Below are 15526 nucleotides of genomic sequence, written 5' to 3'. Positions count from 1 at the left end.
CTCAATTAAATGTCGCCCTGTAACCTAGCACCACCGCCGTCATTGTACGACAGGGGTGTCTACCACGATGGGACATGTGGTGGTTTGAATTCCACGGCCGGATGCAAGCTTTGATCCTCGCGACCTAGATCGGATGGCTACGGCTGGTCGAGCTCGATCTTTATAAAATCTCGAGGCCGACTTCTGTTCCATTGTTGCTGCCTTCGTGCTTTGGCAACTTCTTTCGTGCCCAGTGCTCCGGCAACCCGTTCCTTTGGCGATCCGGCGAACTCTCGGCACACTTCTCCTTTGTATTTGGCTTTCTTGTAAGCTTCTTCATTGCTCTACCTTGTCGGTAGCATTCCTTCGTGCTTTGGCTCTCCTTCTTGTATGTTCTTTCTGTTCCTGTCGGCCTTTTCCTATTGATCCCACTGGTTAAACCACCGTGCCTTTCGTTTTCCGGCCATGGCCAGTTCATATGACCCTTCTCCCGGCCTTTGGTACCACAACATGGAGAGTCGGTTCGACTTGGGTGACGCTGCCAACCTAGTAAGTGCTTTCAATCTTTCCCCTGACCATGAGATAGTTTTAGCCGAGCCGTCCGCCCAACCCCACAACCCGTCGGTCGACACTGTCACCTTTTTCCGAGACCAATTCGTAGCGGGCCTTCAATTTCCCATCCACCTGTTCATGATAGAAGCCAGCAACTACTTTTGCATTCTGCTCGCCCAACTTGTCCCTAACTCCTTTCGTCTGTTGTGCGGCGTAGTTGTGCTTTTCCGAGTGCACAACATTCCTCTAAAGCCTCAAGTTTTCCATTACTTTTATTATCTGAAGCAGTCCGAGATAGGTACCTTTTTGTTTCTGTCTCGGATCGGCCTCGTCTTCTTTGATAACATGTCATCCTCTAATAAGCATTGGAAGGAATACTTCTTCTTCTTGCAATTCCTCAAACCACCTCCCTTCCGGACCCAATGGCAGATCGCTCTGCCTTCCCAGCCCGACCTGAAGCGGTATAGGACCGAGCCCGCCTACCTCCATGCAGCCAACCTGCTGGCCGGGCTGAAGCTGGATATCCATAAGCTGCTCCACGAAGGAATGATGTATATGTTTAGCTTAAGTCTGACCCGAATGAGGTTTCCAGGTGGCCGCCCTGGTAAGAAATAACTTTCTCCTTTTTTCTTTGGGTCTAACTGATTTCTTCTTTCTTTCTCACAGCTGCCGCTATGATGAAGTCGGTGGTGCTCGGCATGATAAAACTCAAGGCTGCTGAGATAGAGGTAGCTGCAGCGAAGGAGGTGGAGAAACTCGGTATCGCTCCGATCGGCTCTCATGAAAGCGAGAGCGAAGAGGCGTAGATTGCGGGCGATGCGTCTTCCGCTCGGACCGCCACTACCGAGGCGGCGGGAGAGACCGCCCCGTTAGGTACTCAACCGGACATTCAGACCGAGGAGGCCGGGTCTTCTGATGATGAAATTCCGTTGTCTGGATGCAAACACCGCCGAACGGGCACACCAACCCGCTCGGCCACCTCAGTTGTGCGTGTGTCCGAGCAGACGTGCATTCCCCCTCCATTGGCTGATACGACGGTGGAAGCGCTATCTTCCGACCGGACCCCCTCTCAAGGCGATTGGCCTTCTGACCCCATCGTTGTCCAACCCCTTAGCTCACTCCCTCCTGCTCAACGAAAAATCAGACGATCTCTTATCCGTTCCGATCCGGTCGGCCAGTCCTCGGCCCCTTCAGCGTCTGCTCAGTCTACACCGGGTGAGCGCAGGATTATCAAGGCCATACTCCACCTACCGACGGAGGAATATTTGTAGGCGGCCGAATGGTCGGCGAGCCCCGAACACCAAATAACCATCCGGGGACCTCTGGCGAAGGTCTGGGAGGACGCTCGGGCACGCATTTCTCTGATGCCCCCGGGGCTTCTCGGCAACAGCCACATATAATAGGCCACCGGGGTAACTCTCATCATACCTCCACTTTTTCATTTCCATTCGGCGCTGACTTTTTCCCCTCTGATCTTGTTGCAGTATTGGGTGGAAAGCTTGCGGTAAGCAACCGCCTGGCGTTTTTAGAGGAGGAGTTCAAGAAGCTCAAGGTTTCTGGTGGGGCTCCACCTCCAGGCCCTTCTTATGCCGAGTTGAAGGCAGACCTTGACAAGACCAAGAGACTGCTGGAGGCCGAGCAACACAAATCTTCCGACCTGCAGACTATGGTGGATCGGCTCAAGACCGAGGTTAAGACATATGACAAAAAGATCGAGCAGGCCAACACCAGAAAAAACACGGCTATCTCCGATTTGGAGATAAAAAACATTGAGGCCCGGGCCCTTGTGTAGAGGGTCAAGAAGTTGACTAACCTGCTCACCGCCGAGAAGGCTGGCCGCTCAGCGGAGGTGATCGCTCTCCAGGGTGACCTGAAGACCTTTCAGGACGCTCTTGAAGCCTCCCGAGCCGCCCTTAAAGAATATCAGGAGGTTGAACCTAGTCGGTTCGCTGTCATGCGGCAGAACTATATCCGTTCGAAGAAATTCGTAGAGAAAGCTTGCGCTCGGCTCGTCCGTGCGTTTGAGTTGGTCGTCCCTGCCACGGTTAATTATCTGAAGACATCCCTGAATACTTCACCATTTCTGTCCGTGACCACGTCGAGCTTCTTACCAAGATCCTTGATGATGTCTTTGATTATATAGAGTGAAGTCGTTGATATGTACTTGCCGTTTGGCCTATTTTAATATATGTACTCGCCGTTCGGCCTATTTTTGATTAATGAACTCTTTCTGGGTCTTCCATTGCTTGTTCTCTCGCTGTGTATATCTGAGTGGGTTACCTGTTCCCTTGATCGCTATTAAATTCGTGAGAGCCTCGTCTTTTGATCTTTGAGCTACTGCTCGGCAATCGAGTTTAGGATCTCCTCCTTTCCAGAGAACCCATGTTAAATTGAAACGATGTGAAGGCGGAGCTTTATAGTCGCCGCTCGACTCTGGGGTTTAACGTCGCCGCTCGATGATCTTCAGACCGGGTATTTATAGCCGCCGGTTCGGTTCTGACATTTAACGTCGCCGCTTGACAGTCTTCAGGCCGGGTATTTATAGCCGTCGGTTCGCCTCTTCCGTTTAACGTCACCGCTCGATGGTCTTCAGGCTGAGTATTTATAGCTGCCGATTCGGCTCTGGCGTTTAACGTCGTCGCTCGACGGTATTCAGGATGGGTATTTATAGCCGCCGGTTTGGTTCTGGTGTTTAACGTCGTCGCTCGACGGTATTCAGGCCGGGTATTTATAGCCATCGGTTCGACTCTGGCGTTTAACGTCGTCGCTCGACGGTCTTCAGGCCGGGTATTTATAGCCACCGATTTGACTCTACCGTTTAACGTCACTACTCGACAGTCTACAGGCCGGGTATTTATGGTCGCCGGTTCGGCTCTGGCGTTTAACATCGTCTCTCGACGGTCTTCAGAGTTGACTAGCCATTTAGCGATGATCTTGTAATCCTTTGCTTTTCGATTTTAACCATGCAGTCAAAAGACGTAGGGCAAAGAAGAGATACAGGACACTAAATACATCGGCGCACCTTTCACCCAGCTCAGTACGGCTGGAGATGGTTCGCACTCCATGGGCGTTTCAGTCGCCGCCCGTCTTCATCTTCTAATAGTAAGCTCCCGAGCGGAGCTTCTCCACGATCTTGAATGGTCCAGCCCACAGAGCCTCTAGCTTGCCGACATCGCCGACCGGTTTCACTTTTCTCCATAATAGGTCGTCGACCTGAAAGGATCGGGGGATCATCCGCCGATTGTAACTTTACCTCATTCTTTGCCAATAGGCCGTCAGCTGAGCAGTCGCCTTGGCACGCGTTTCATCCACCAAATCAAGCTCCAGTTGTCTTCTCTCGGCGTTGTCCGCGTCGTACTGCTACACCCGGTCAGATTCTATTCCGACTTCGACGGGAACAACTGCCTCGCCTCCATATACCAAGTGGAAAGGTGTGACACCTGTCCCCTCCTTTAGCGTCGTTCGGATTGCTCACAATATGTTTGGAAGCGTGTCCACCTAGCTGCCCCCCGACGTGGTCGAGTCGAACTCGGAGAATCCGCAGGATCTCCCGATTGGCTATTTCAGCTTGCCCATTGCTCTGGGGGTAAGTTACTGAGGTGAAGGCCTGTTGGATGCTGTATCCGTCGCACTACTCTCTGAGTTGCTGACCGACAAACTGCCTTCCTTTGTTTGAGATGAGTCGGCGCGGGATACCGAACCGACAAATAAGGTGCTGCCAGATGAACTTCTTGACCATCTATTCGGTGATCCTGGCCAACGGCTCGACCTCTACCCACTTGGAGAAGTAATTAACGGCAACGAGTAAAAACTTCCGTTGACCAGTTGCCATGGGGAAGGGCCCCACTATGTCCAGGCCCCACTGGTCGAACGAGCAGGATACCATGGACGTCTTCATTTCTTTCGTCAGGCGGTGTGAGAGATTATGGTACTTTTGGCAGGACATGCAAGTGGATACGGTATGAGCGGCGTCCTCCTGAAGGGTCGGCCAAAAGTAGCCAACCAGTAAAATCTTTCTTGCTAGCGAACACCCGCCCGGATGTCCACCACAAGAGCCTTGGTGTACCTCCTGCAGTATATAGTCGATGTCTTCTGTCCCAACACATTTGAGAAGCGACCGGGAGAAAGCTTTCTTGTATAGCTAGTCTCCGATTAATATGAACCTGCCCGCTCGCCTTCTCAGCAGGTGAGCCTCTTCCCGATCAGAAGGCGTAGCTCCTGCTCGTAGAAACTCTATCAACGTTATTCTCCAGTCGCTGGGAAAGGTGAGTCCCTCCATCCGTTCGATATGGGCCACGAGGGACATTTGCTCGATTAGCTGCTGCATGACGATCGGTGATATGGAGCTGGCCAGTTTTGCCAGTTCGTCCGCCGCTTGATTCTCCGCTCGGGGTACCTTCCTTATAACCACCTCCTGGAAATTGGCTTTCAACTTTTCGAAGGCCTCGGCGTAAAGCCTGAGCCGAGCGTTGTTGATCTCAAACGTTCCGGAGAGCTGCTGGGCGGCTAAGTGCGAGTCCGAATGAATCCGAACTCTGATGGCGCTCACGTGCCGAACGGCTTGCAGCCCGGCTATGAGAGTCTCGTACTCGGCCTCATTGTTGGTTGCTTGGTAGTCCAGCCGAACAGATAGTTGCATCCGCTCTTCTTTGGAAGGGATCAGTAGTATTCCCACCCCACTCCCTTGCCGGGTGGAAGACCCATCCACGTACACCTTCCAGGTAACTTCAGGCTTGGGGTCTTGCATCTCGGTGATGAAGTCGGCCAGAGATTGTGCCTTTATGGTTGTCCGGGGATGATACTGAATATCAAACTCACTGAGCTCCGTGGTCCACTTGATCAGCCGCCTTGATGCTTCTGGATTGAGGAGGACCCTGCTCAATGGGCTGTTGGTCATTACTGTGATGGTATGCACGAGAAAGTATGGACGGAGCCTCCGAGCGGCGAGTCCCAGTGCAAAGGCGAGTTTCTCGAGACCGGTGTAGCGGAATTCAGCGTCTTTTAATATATGGCTCAAGAAGTATATAGGTTGTTCCTCGTCGTCCGGCCTTACAAGGGCTGAGTCGATCGCGTGATTGGTTGAGGATAGGTAAATCTTGAGGGGTTCGCCAGCTATCAGCTTAGCTAGCAGTGGTAGGGAGTTGAGATAGGCTTTGAACTCCTCGAACGCCCGATCACACTCCTCGTCCCATTGGAACTTCGTGGCTTGGCGCAGGATCTTGAAAAATGGTAGGCTTCGGTCAGTAGACTTTGAAATGAACCTTGATAAAGCTATTATCCGGCCGGTAAGACGCTGTGCTTCCCTTAGGTTTCTCGGTGGTAGCATATCTTGTAGCACTTTAACCTTGCTGGGATTAGCCTCAATGCCCCGCTCGGTCACAATGTATCCCAGGAAACGTCCGCTCTTGGCGCCGAACAGACATTTCTGGGGGTTGAGCTTGATTCCGTACATCCGTAGCGTATGGCAGGTCTCCTTTATATATGCACAGAGATCGGCAACCTGGAGTGATTTAATCAATATATCGTTTACATATACCTCCATATTGCACCCGATCTGCCGCCTGAATACTTTGTTCATAAGACGCTGGCAAGTGGCCCCAGCGTTCTTTAAGCCGAACGCATCATGTTGTAGCAGTAGGTGTCGTCCGCCGTGATGAAGCTTGTAGGACCGTTGGGCCGGCTAGAAGGGGGGTTGAATAGCCTGAAAAAAAATAAACAGAAAAGACCGTTCTCGAACTTTCAACAGAACACTTGCATAAAGTAAATTAGCAGTAAATAAAAAGCAGAAAGAAGAGGCTCACAACTTGACTTGGTTACAACCAAGGAGGTTGTTAATCCAAGGAATGAACGTGCACTAAAATATCTCCTTCAGGCGGAGAAGCCTCTTACAGCAGTGAAAGCACAAAAGACAGAAGTTAAATTAGAACAGAAGCGCACAAGTATTTGGAATGTAAATTTCTGAGTTGATTGAAAGCTTCTGGACCAAGGCTATATTTATAGCCTTGGTCGGGGCGCCTGGAAGGGTTCCGAGCGCCCTGGGGGCGATAAATTTTATCCCCCAACGTTCAGATCGAGTTTTGACTCGATCTGGTGAAAATACTAGGTCCGAGGGCCCGGAAGGGTTCCAGGCGCCCCGGGCGCCCCGGACTATTCCGGGCGCCCCGGAGCCCAAAGTCAACACCCGTTGACTTTTTCGTCCGGGACCTCTTCTCTGGTTCAGTCCCGCCTCGGTCCGGTTCTTCTCCTCCGGATCCGCTCACTTGGGTGATCTCTGCCATCCGGAAAAGGGCTCACCCGAACCCAACTTCCGGTCTTCTCGAGCGAGCTTCCCTCCGGCTTCTCGTCCCTCGGAATCGCCGCGTGTTTCCTTCTCGTCCTCCGGCGTACTCATCCGCAGTTTTCGTCCCTCAGACGCACCGCGTGCCGTCCTTCTTGCTAGCTGCGTCTCTTGCTCCCCGAGCAATCTTCCGCTCCGGCTTTCGTCCTTCGGAACCACCGCAAGCTTCCTTCTCGTCCACCGGGGTACTCTTCCGCAGCACCTCGTCCCTCGGACTGCCGTCCTTCTCACTAGCTGCGTCTTCCGCTCGACTACCTGTGTTCATAAGCTCCTGCACACTTAGACACAAGGTTAAATACACACAGGACCTAACTTAACTTGTTGATCGCACCAAAACAACCTTGGGGTTCCAACAATCTCCCCCTTTTTGGTGTGATCAACCCAAGTTAAGCTAGGATTAAAATAAAATTAAGTAAATTAACTTAATTTGCAATTTAAGTGCAAAAAGATAGAAAAGATAAAAAAAATTAAATCTATCTACCTCCCCAGACTTATACATTCCCTTCTTCCCCTTTGATCACAAAAAAAGTGGGGTTCCAAGAAAAAACAATCTAAGGGTTTAAAAACTTAGAAAGAATATTTTTTAAAAAATTTCTAGGTTTTTAAGAAATTTAGAAAAATTTTCTAAGTAATTTAAGCTGAGATTTCTAGTTTAAGGAATTTTTTTTTTTTAACTTAGGAAGAAATGATTTTTGAGAATTTTTCTAAGTAAGAAAAAAAATCCTAACTTAAATTTTTGAGAATTTTTAAGCGCAACAAAAATGACTTAGGGAAAAAAATTCTAAATAAATTTCTAAAATAAAATATTTTGAATAACCTTTTTAAAGCACTAATTAATTCTTGTATTAATGCTTTATTAGTAAGTTAATTAAACATTTATTTCAATATTTTGGCTTCCAGGTCGTGGCGAGGCACTAGGCCTTCTTGGTTATTGGAGCAACAACCACTTCCTTGACAAAGCCTCATAAGGAAATTCTTTGTTTAATTTTCTCACTTAAAGCGCTAATTTTATAATTTAGTTTAGGCATGTTTTAGGAACCCAATATAGGTTCCACCCTACTGGATTAATTAAAAAGCTTTTAGGGACATATTTTATTGAAATATTCCTAATTTGTTCCGGGTGATATTTAAAGTACCAATTTAAATTATTAAATCTTCTAAAATTGGTTTTAGATGAACATGCATAGTTTTTCAAGTTATCTACTTGAATTTTCAAACCATCATTTTCAAGTTTCAATTTTTCATTTGCTATTTTTAATTTATCTAATTCTTCTAAGGGACAAGACTTAGCTAGAATTACTTTTCAATTTTTATTTTCACTTTCTAATTTGCAGCAATCTTTTATTAAAAGTTTAACGAACTTAAACATTTTATCGGGAGGAAGAGATCGTACCTGAATTACCTTGTCGATCTCCCCCTGAACTGTTGCTTTCTTCCGACGTGTCTCCCCTTCATCGATGCTCTCGATGCTCATTTCGGAAGAGCTTGAATCGCAGTCGTCTTGATGACTCGCCATCGATCCGAGTCCGGAGAATGCTTCGACTTCCGATTCGGACGAGGTATCGTCCCACGTCGCCTTCAGGGCCTTTCGTTTTGGATAGGCTTCTTACCCTTTTCCTTGTCTTTGTTCTTGGGGCGGTTGTCCTTGACATGCCCTTCTTCATCGCAATGGTAGCAGCGGATCGTTCTTTTCTTTCTACCTTGTGGATGGTTAGTTTTCTAGAATTGTATAACTTCTTAAATCGTCTTACCATCATTACCATTTCTTCGTCGTCGAGAGAAGATTCCGATTCAGGTTCGTCTCTCGAAGCTTTGAGGGCGACGTTGTTCTTTGGCTCCCTCATTCCTGCACATCTTGACTCATGCACTTCAAATGTTGAAAAAAATTCTTCTAATGAAATTTTTTCTAAGTCCTTCGAAATGTAAAAAGCATCTACTAGTGATGCCCATTTTGAATTTCTAGGGAAGGAATTTAAAGTGTACCTGAGCGAATCTCGGTTACTTACCTCTTCTCCGAGATTCGAAAGTCTGATGATGAGCTCCTGTATCCTTGAGTGTAGATGTGCAATTGTTTCACCTTCTTCAAGACGGAGGTTGGTGAGCTGGTTGCGAAGTAAGTCCCGTCTCGCAAGCTTGGCTTCGGATGTTCCTTCGTGTAATTCAAGGAACTTCTCCCAAAGCTCCTTTGCCGAGTTGTAGGTGCCGACACGGTTGACTTCTTGTGGCGGAAGTACGGTTAGCAAATGGAATTCTACTTTCTTGTTTGCCACGTACTTGGCCTGCTCTTTCTTTGTCCATTGATTTTTCACTTTGCCCTCGAGAGCTTCAAAACCGAGTTCCATTATTAGTAATAAATCAAAATCGGTGCCGAAAAATACCTCCATGTGCTTCTTCCAGCTTGCAAAGTCCCCCTCGAATTTTGGTGGGTGGATGTTAGATCCGGCCATCTCGTTGCTTCGTTCGGCGGTTAGTCCTCCTGAAGCGTCTCGGCTCTAATACCACTTGTAGGACCGTTGGGCCGGCTAGAAAAGGGGTTGAATAGCCTGAAAAAAATAAACAGAAAAGACCCTTCTCGAACTTTCAACAGAACACTTGCATAAAGTAAATTAGCAGTAAATAAAAAGCAGAAAGAAGAGGCTCACAACTTGACTTGGTTACAACCAAGGAGGTTGTTAATCCAAGGAATGAACGTGCACTAAAATATCTCCTTCAGGCGGAGAAGCCTCTTACAGCAGTGAAAGCACAAAAGACAGAAGTTAAATTAGAACAGAAGCGCACAAGTGTTTGGAATGTAAATTTCTGGACCAAGGCTATATTTATAGCCTTGGTCGGGGCGCCTGGAAGGGTTCCGGGCGCCCTGAAGGGGATAAATTTTATCCCCCAACGTTCAGATCGAGTTTTGACTCGATCTAGTGAAAATACTGGGTCTGGGCGCTCGGAGCCCAAAGTCAACAGCCGTTGACTTTTTCGTCCGGGACCTCTTCTCTGGTTCAGTCCCGCCTCGGTCCGGTTCTTCTCCTCCGGATCTGCTCACTTGGGTGATCTCTGCCATCCGGAAAAGGGCTCACCCGAACCCAACTTCCGGTCTTCTCGAGCGGGCTTCCCTCCGGCTTCTCGTCCCTCGGAATCGCCGCGTGTTTCCTTCTCGTCCGCCGGCGTACTCATTTGCAGTCTTTGTCCCTCATACGCACCGCGTGCCGTCCTTCTCGCTAGCTGCGTCTCTTGCTCCCCGAGCAATCTTCCGCTCCGGCTTTTGTCCCTCGGAACCACCTCACGCTTCCTTCTCGTCCACCGGGGTACTCTTCCGCAGCACCTCGTCCCTCGGACTGCCGTCCTTCTCGCTAGCTGCGTCTTCCGCTCGACTACCTGTGTTCCTAAGCTCCTGCACACTTAGACACAAGGTTAAATACACACAGGACCTAACTTAACTTGTTGATCACACCAAAACAACCTTGGGGTTCCAACAAAGCTAACCGTCTCCTGATCCTCGCTGGCGAGCGGCACCTGGTGGTATCCCTGGTATGCATCCAACATATATATTAGCTCGCACCCGGCGGTTGAATCTACCATCTGATCGATTCTGGGTAAAGGATAAAAGTCCTTCGGGCATGCTTTGTTCAGGTCCCGAAAGTCGATGCAGACTCTCCATTTGTTGTTTGGCTTGGAGACGAGTACTACGTTCGTGAGCCAGCTCGGGAATTGCACCTCACGTATGTGGCCGGCCTCCAGGAGCTTCTCAACCTCCGATCAGATTATTTGATTCTGTTCAGCGCTGAAGTTTCTCTTTCGTTGCTTTACTGGTCGGGCGTCCGGTCGGACGTGGAGCTAGTGCTGAGCTATGCTTGGGAAAATGTCGGGCAGTTCGTGCATCGACCATGAGAAGACATCATGGTTTTGTTGAAGGCATTGGATGAGCACTTTCCTTTGTTCCTCCTCCAGGCCAGATGCTATGAAGGTGGTGGCCTCCGGTCGGCAAGGATGAATCTGTACTTCCTCCTTTTCCTCATAAACTAAAGTAGGAGGTTTCTCGGTTATAGCGTTTACCTCGATCCTGGGTGTCTTCCGTACGGATCTGGCTTCAGAGCGGACCATTTCCACGTAGCAGCGCCGAGCTGCTAGCTGATCTCCTTGGACCTCTCCTACCTGGTCCTCGACAAGGAATTTTATTTTTTGACAAAAAGTAGAAACGACCACGCGGGGCGTCCCAGGATCACGTTGTAGCGGAGGGTGCGTCTACCACGATAAAGTTAGTGGCCCGCGTCCTCCGGAGCGGCTCCTCTCCCAGCGATATGGCTAGTTTGGTCTGTCCGACTGGCAGAACCTGGTTTCCTGTGAACCCGTACAGTGGGGTTGTCATGGGCAACGGCTCGACTCTGTCAATCTGGAGTTGTACGAATGCCTTCTTGAAGATGATGTTGACCGAGCTGCCCATGTCAATAAATATGCGGTGAATAGTATAATTGGCTATTACCGCTTTGATGATGAGAGTGTCGTCGTGTTGTACTTCGACTCCCTGAGGTCCCTCGGACCAAAGCTAATCTCGGGTTCGTTCACCTTCTCTTCGTTGCAGGCCACAATAGTGAGATTGATAAGTTGGGAAATGATATCACTTATAGTGTGTTTTGTTGATTATAGAAGGAATCTGTGTCCTAGTAATCTAGGTTGAGAATGACCCCAAGAGGAGCTCATAAGGATTGTCATGTTAAACCCTGCAGGTGGACTTAGTCCGACATGACAATAAGATTGAGTGGTACTACTCTTAGACTAAGATATTAATTAAGTGAGTTGTCAGTAACTCATTTAATTAGTGGTCATTCATTATCTTAAACACAGGGAAACTAATACACTCAAAATAAGAAGGAGCCCAAAAATATAATTTGGGATTGGTGCGGTACTTCAATAATAGTTCTTTAGTAGAATGAATTATTATTGATGAAATTAAGTTAGGTGTTCGGGGCGAACACGGGATGCTTAATTTCATCGGGAGACCAAAACCAATTCCTCCTCTTAGTCCCTATCGTAGCCTCTTGTATATAGAGATTTATACCCACCACATACCCACCTTCTTACCCAACCAATAGGGGACGGCCAAGCCTAAAGGTTGAGCCTTAAGGTGGTTGGCCAATAGCTTGGAGCCCAAGCTTAGGTGGCCGGCCACATCATATTAAAAATGTTTTTTGTTAAAATTATTTCTTATGTGTATATCATGGTTTTAAAAGAGAGTTTAAAATTTAAATCTTTCCTTTTATAACTTTCTACAAAAGATTAAAATTTTTTTTGAAATCTTTCCTTATTTGTAGATTGAAGGTAGATTTTAATTTTGAAAAAACTTTCCTTTTTAACCATGTTTATGATTTAAAAGAGAGTTTAAAAATTAAATATTATCTTTTAGAAAGATTAAGAAAAGATTTGATATCTTTCCTTATTTGTAGATTAAAAGAGATTTTAATTTTTAGAGATAACTTTCTTTTTATCCACATGTTTAAAAGAAAGATTTTAATTTATAAAATTTCCTTTTTACAAACCACCATGAAGGGAAAAATTATTGGAGAATTTTTTTATAAATTTCCGGAGATAAATTAGGAAGTTTTAATTTTTGTTTTAATTAAAACTCTCCTTATTTTGGGGAAATAAGTGGTCGGCCATGTATATTGAGAAGAGAAAATTATTTTAATTAAATAAATTTTCCTTTTAATGGCAAAAGAATTAAGGAAGTTTTTTATTTAAATTTCCTTATTTGCCAAGACCAAGGATTATAAAAGAAGGGGTAGAGGTGCCTTCATGGTGAACGACTCTATTATTCTTCTCCTCTCTTTTCCTCCTTGGTGGCCGACCCTAGCTTCTGCCTCTTCTTTTCTTCTTGTGGCCGGCGACAACCCCTCTTGGTGCTCTTGATGGTGGCCGGTTCTAGCTATGAGAAGAAGAAGAGAAAGGAGGTTTTGTTTCTTGCATCCCTTAGAGCTTGGTGGTGGTGGCCGGACTTCTACTTCTCTTTGAGAATTATGGTGGCTGAAACCTAGAAGGAAGAAGAAGGTGCTTGGTGGTTCTCGTCTCGGAAGATCGTTGCTCACACAACGTCCGAGGTTAGAAGAGGAATACGGCAGAAGATCAAGAAGTTATTTTTGCTTACAAAGAAAGGTATTGTAGGACCGTTAGATTCGATAGAGGGGGGGGTGAATATCGATTCGAAAAACAAGAGTATAAGCGCAGCGGAAAAGTAAATGAACACAATTGTTTTTTACTTCGTTCGGAGCCTGTGACGACTCCTACTCGAAGGCCCATGGTCCTTGACCACTTTCGTTGGGCAATCACTAGCAATTCGAATATAATTACAAAAGGACTGTACAGTGAATGCTAATGAAAAATGAAAACAAGTACCGACAAGAAAGGAAAAGAAAGGAGCGTAGTGTCAAAGCTTTGTTGGCGTCGCAGAAGCACAGAGCAGTGGAAGACTTTTCTTTTTCCGTTGTTGTACTGAAGCTCCCCTCTGACCCTTCTTTTATATAAAGCTCGGGGCGCCCTGGATTCCTTCCGGGCGCCCTGGTGAGACGTGGCAAGTCCAACCAGCGAGCTCCACGTGGCGACGCGCAATCAGGATGAAATTTCCCTCCCGGGCGCCCGGACCCTGTTTTCCCGCAGAATCCGTCCTGCAAGACAAACGTTAGTCCGGAGGTAAATTTACCCTGCAGCAAAGATTGTTAGCATAGTTTTATAGATAAGCAAAGTATGACTTAGATTCCGTCTTTCCGAGACCGGAATCTAGTCACGATCTCGACTTAGATATCCGAAATGGATCTAAGCCGGATCGACGCCTAATGTTCCCTTCCCGGGAACGCGTCCTCGCAGTCACTCCCCTCCAGTGACTTACCTCACTTACCTGCCGGATGTCCGGTCAGTCCGTTGACCCGTCTGGACTTCTCGCCAAGCGTCCGGTCAGCCCGTCGACCCGCTTGGACTTCTCGCCAAGCGTCCGGTCAGCCCGTCGACCCGCTTGGACTTCTCGCCAGCTATCCGGTCAGCCCGTCGACCTAGCTGGACTTCGTGCCAAGCGTCCGGTCAGCCCGTCGACCCGCTTGGACTTCTCGCCAGCTATCCGGTCAGCCCGTCGACCTAGCTGGACTTCGTGCCAGACATCCGGTCAGCCCGTCGACCTAGCTGGACTTCTCCTGCACACTCGATCAGAGTGTTAGACAACAACAGACTAACTTAACCTGATTTGTCATTCATCAAAACCTGGGTTAAATCATTAGTGCTAACCGCACCAACAGGTATAACTAGTAATTGTTTTCCGCATCATACTAGTTTTCTTTGTATTGTTATTTTTGGAAATACCAAACACAAGAGGCATATGATTCTAGAGTTTTCGAAATAGTTTTTCGAGTTTGTGTTTTTTTTTCGAATTTGTGATTCGATTGTTCTTTTTGGTTAACCTAGAGTTATTTAAGGAAATAAATATTAGCTTTCCTTAAAAGGTTTTGCCTAGGCGGTGGTGGTTGCTCCCATATCCAAGAAGGTCATGTGCCTCACCATGCAGTCCTGGAAGCCAATTTTGGAAATTAATATTTATGGAATTAATAACTTAGGTAGATTTGAATCAATAGTGTTAAGTTCCGCTTGCGATTCAAATCTAAACCATTAAGAACAGATAAGTTAAATTTAGAATCAATGATGTTAAGTTCCGTCTGCGATTCCTAATTTAACTTCTAAAGAACACAATAGGTTATTTAAGGAAAGGTTCGACTCTTGTACAAAAAAATTTTGTACAGTGGAGCCGATACGATTTTCTTAGGACTAACCAACAATAATATGTTTTTCTTTGGGTAAATATATCATATGCATGATCCACATAATAATATCATGCGTTTATAGTGAGTTACATTAAACATATATCTAGCCCCAAAATGAGTTTCCTTTAGGTCAATCACTCTTAGCATAGATATACGTCTATCTATATAAAATATATTAAATCTACCTAAAATGTCTTCTTTTGAGTTGACATATTAGTTTGATTTGGTAACACATGTGTAGATAGATTTAAGAAAATACTAGAAGACCTAATTAAACATAAATCAATCATCTGCTGTAAGTGGTTTCCCAGTAATTCCAAGTGGGAAACCAAGCAGCGGAGCAATAATAGGGCTTCGAGTACATAACACGGGTTGATCATGTTGTCCAACACAACTGTGTTTGGTCCATCTAGAATGTAACACGACTTGGTCGTGTGGTACTACACGGTTATAGCTAGAATGCACCCACACAGTGTTAGATATGACCATGTTCGATCGATATAATGTGCCACACAGCCTGCATATATTGTCCAACACGGCAATGGTCGGTGTCCACCCATAATGCTAAACATGGCCTGGACTAAAACCCACTCAATGCATAATAAGGCAGGTCTATGTTGGACATCACAGTTGTGGCGCGCGTCGAACCCAAACCTATTCACACATTTTTTTTTTTAGATCGTGCGATGTTCTCATAAAAATCACTACAACCGACACACAATGATTATCATGTTTTTACATGATGATTCTCCAAAAAACATCCTGATGGTTTTAGGACCGTTGTTATTCTTCATGATTTGAGATCATGAAGAACTTAATACTAAGTTATATTATACTAAATCTCAACGAATATGCATGTTTAAATGTGTTC

Source organism: Zingiber officinale, chromosome 4A (assembly GCF_018446385.1).
Source record: "Zingiber officinale cultivar Zhangliang chromosome 4A, Zo_v1.1, whole genome shotgun sequence".
Taxonomy (NCBI): Eukaryota; Viridiplantae; Streptophyta; class Magnoliopsida; order Zingiberales; family Zingiberaceae; genus Zingiber; species Zingiber officinale.
This window is presented reverse-complemented; position numbering follows the sequence as displayed.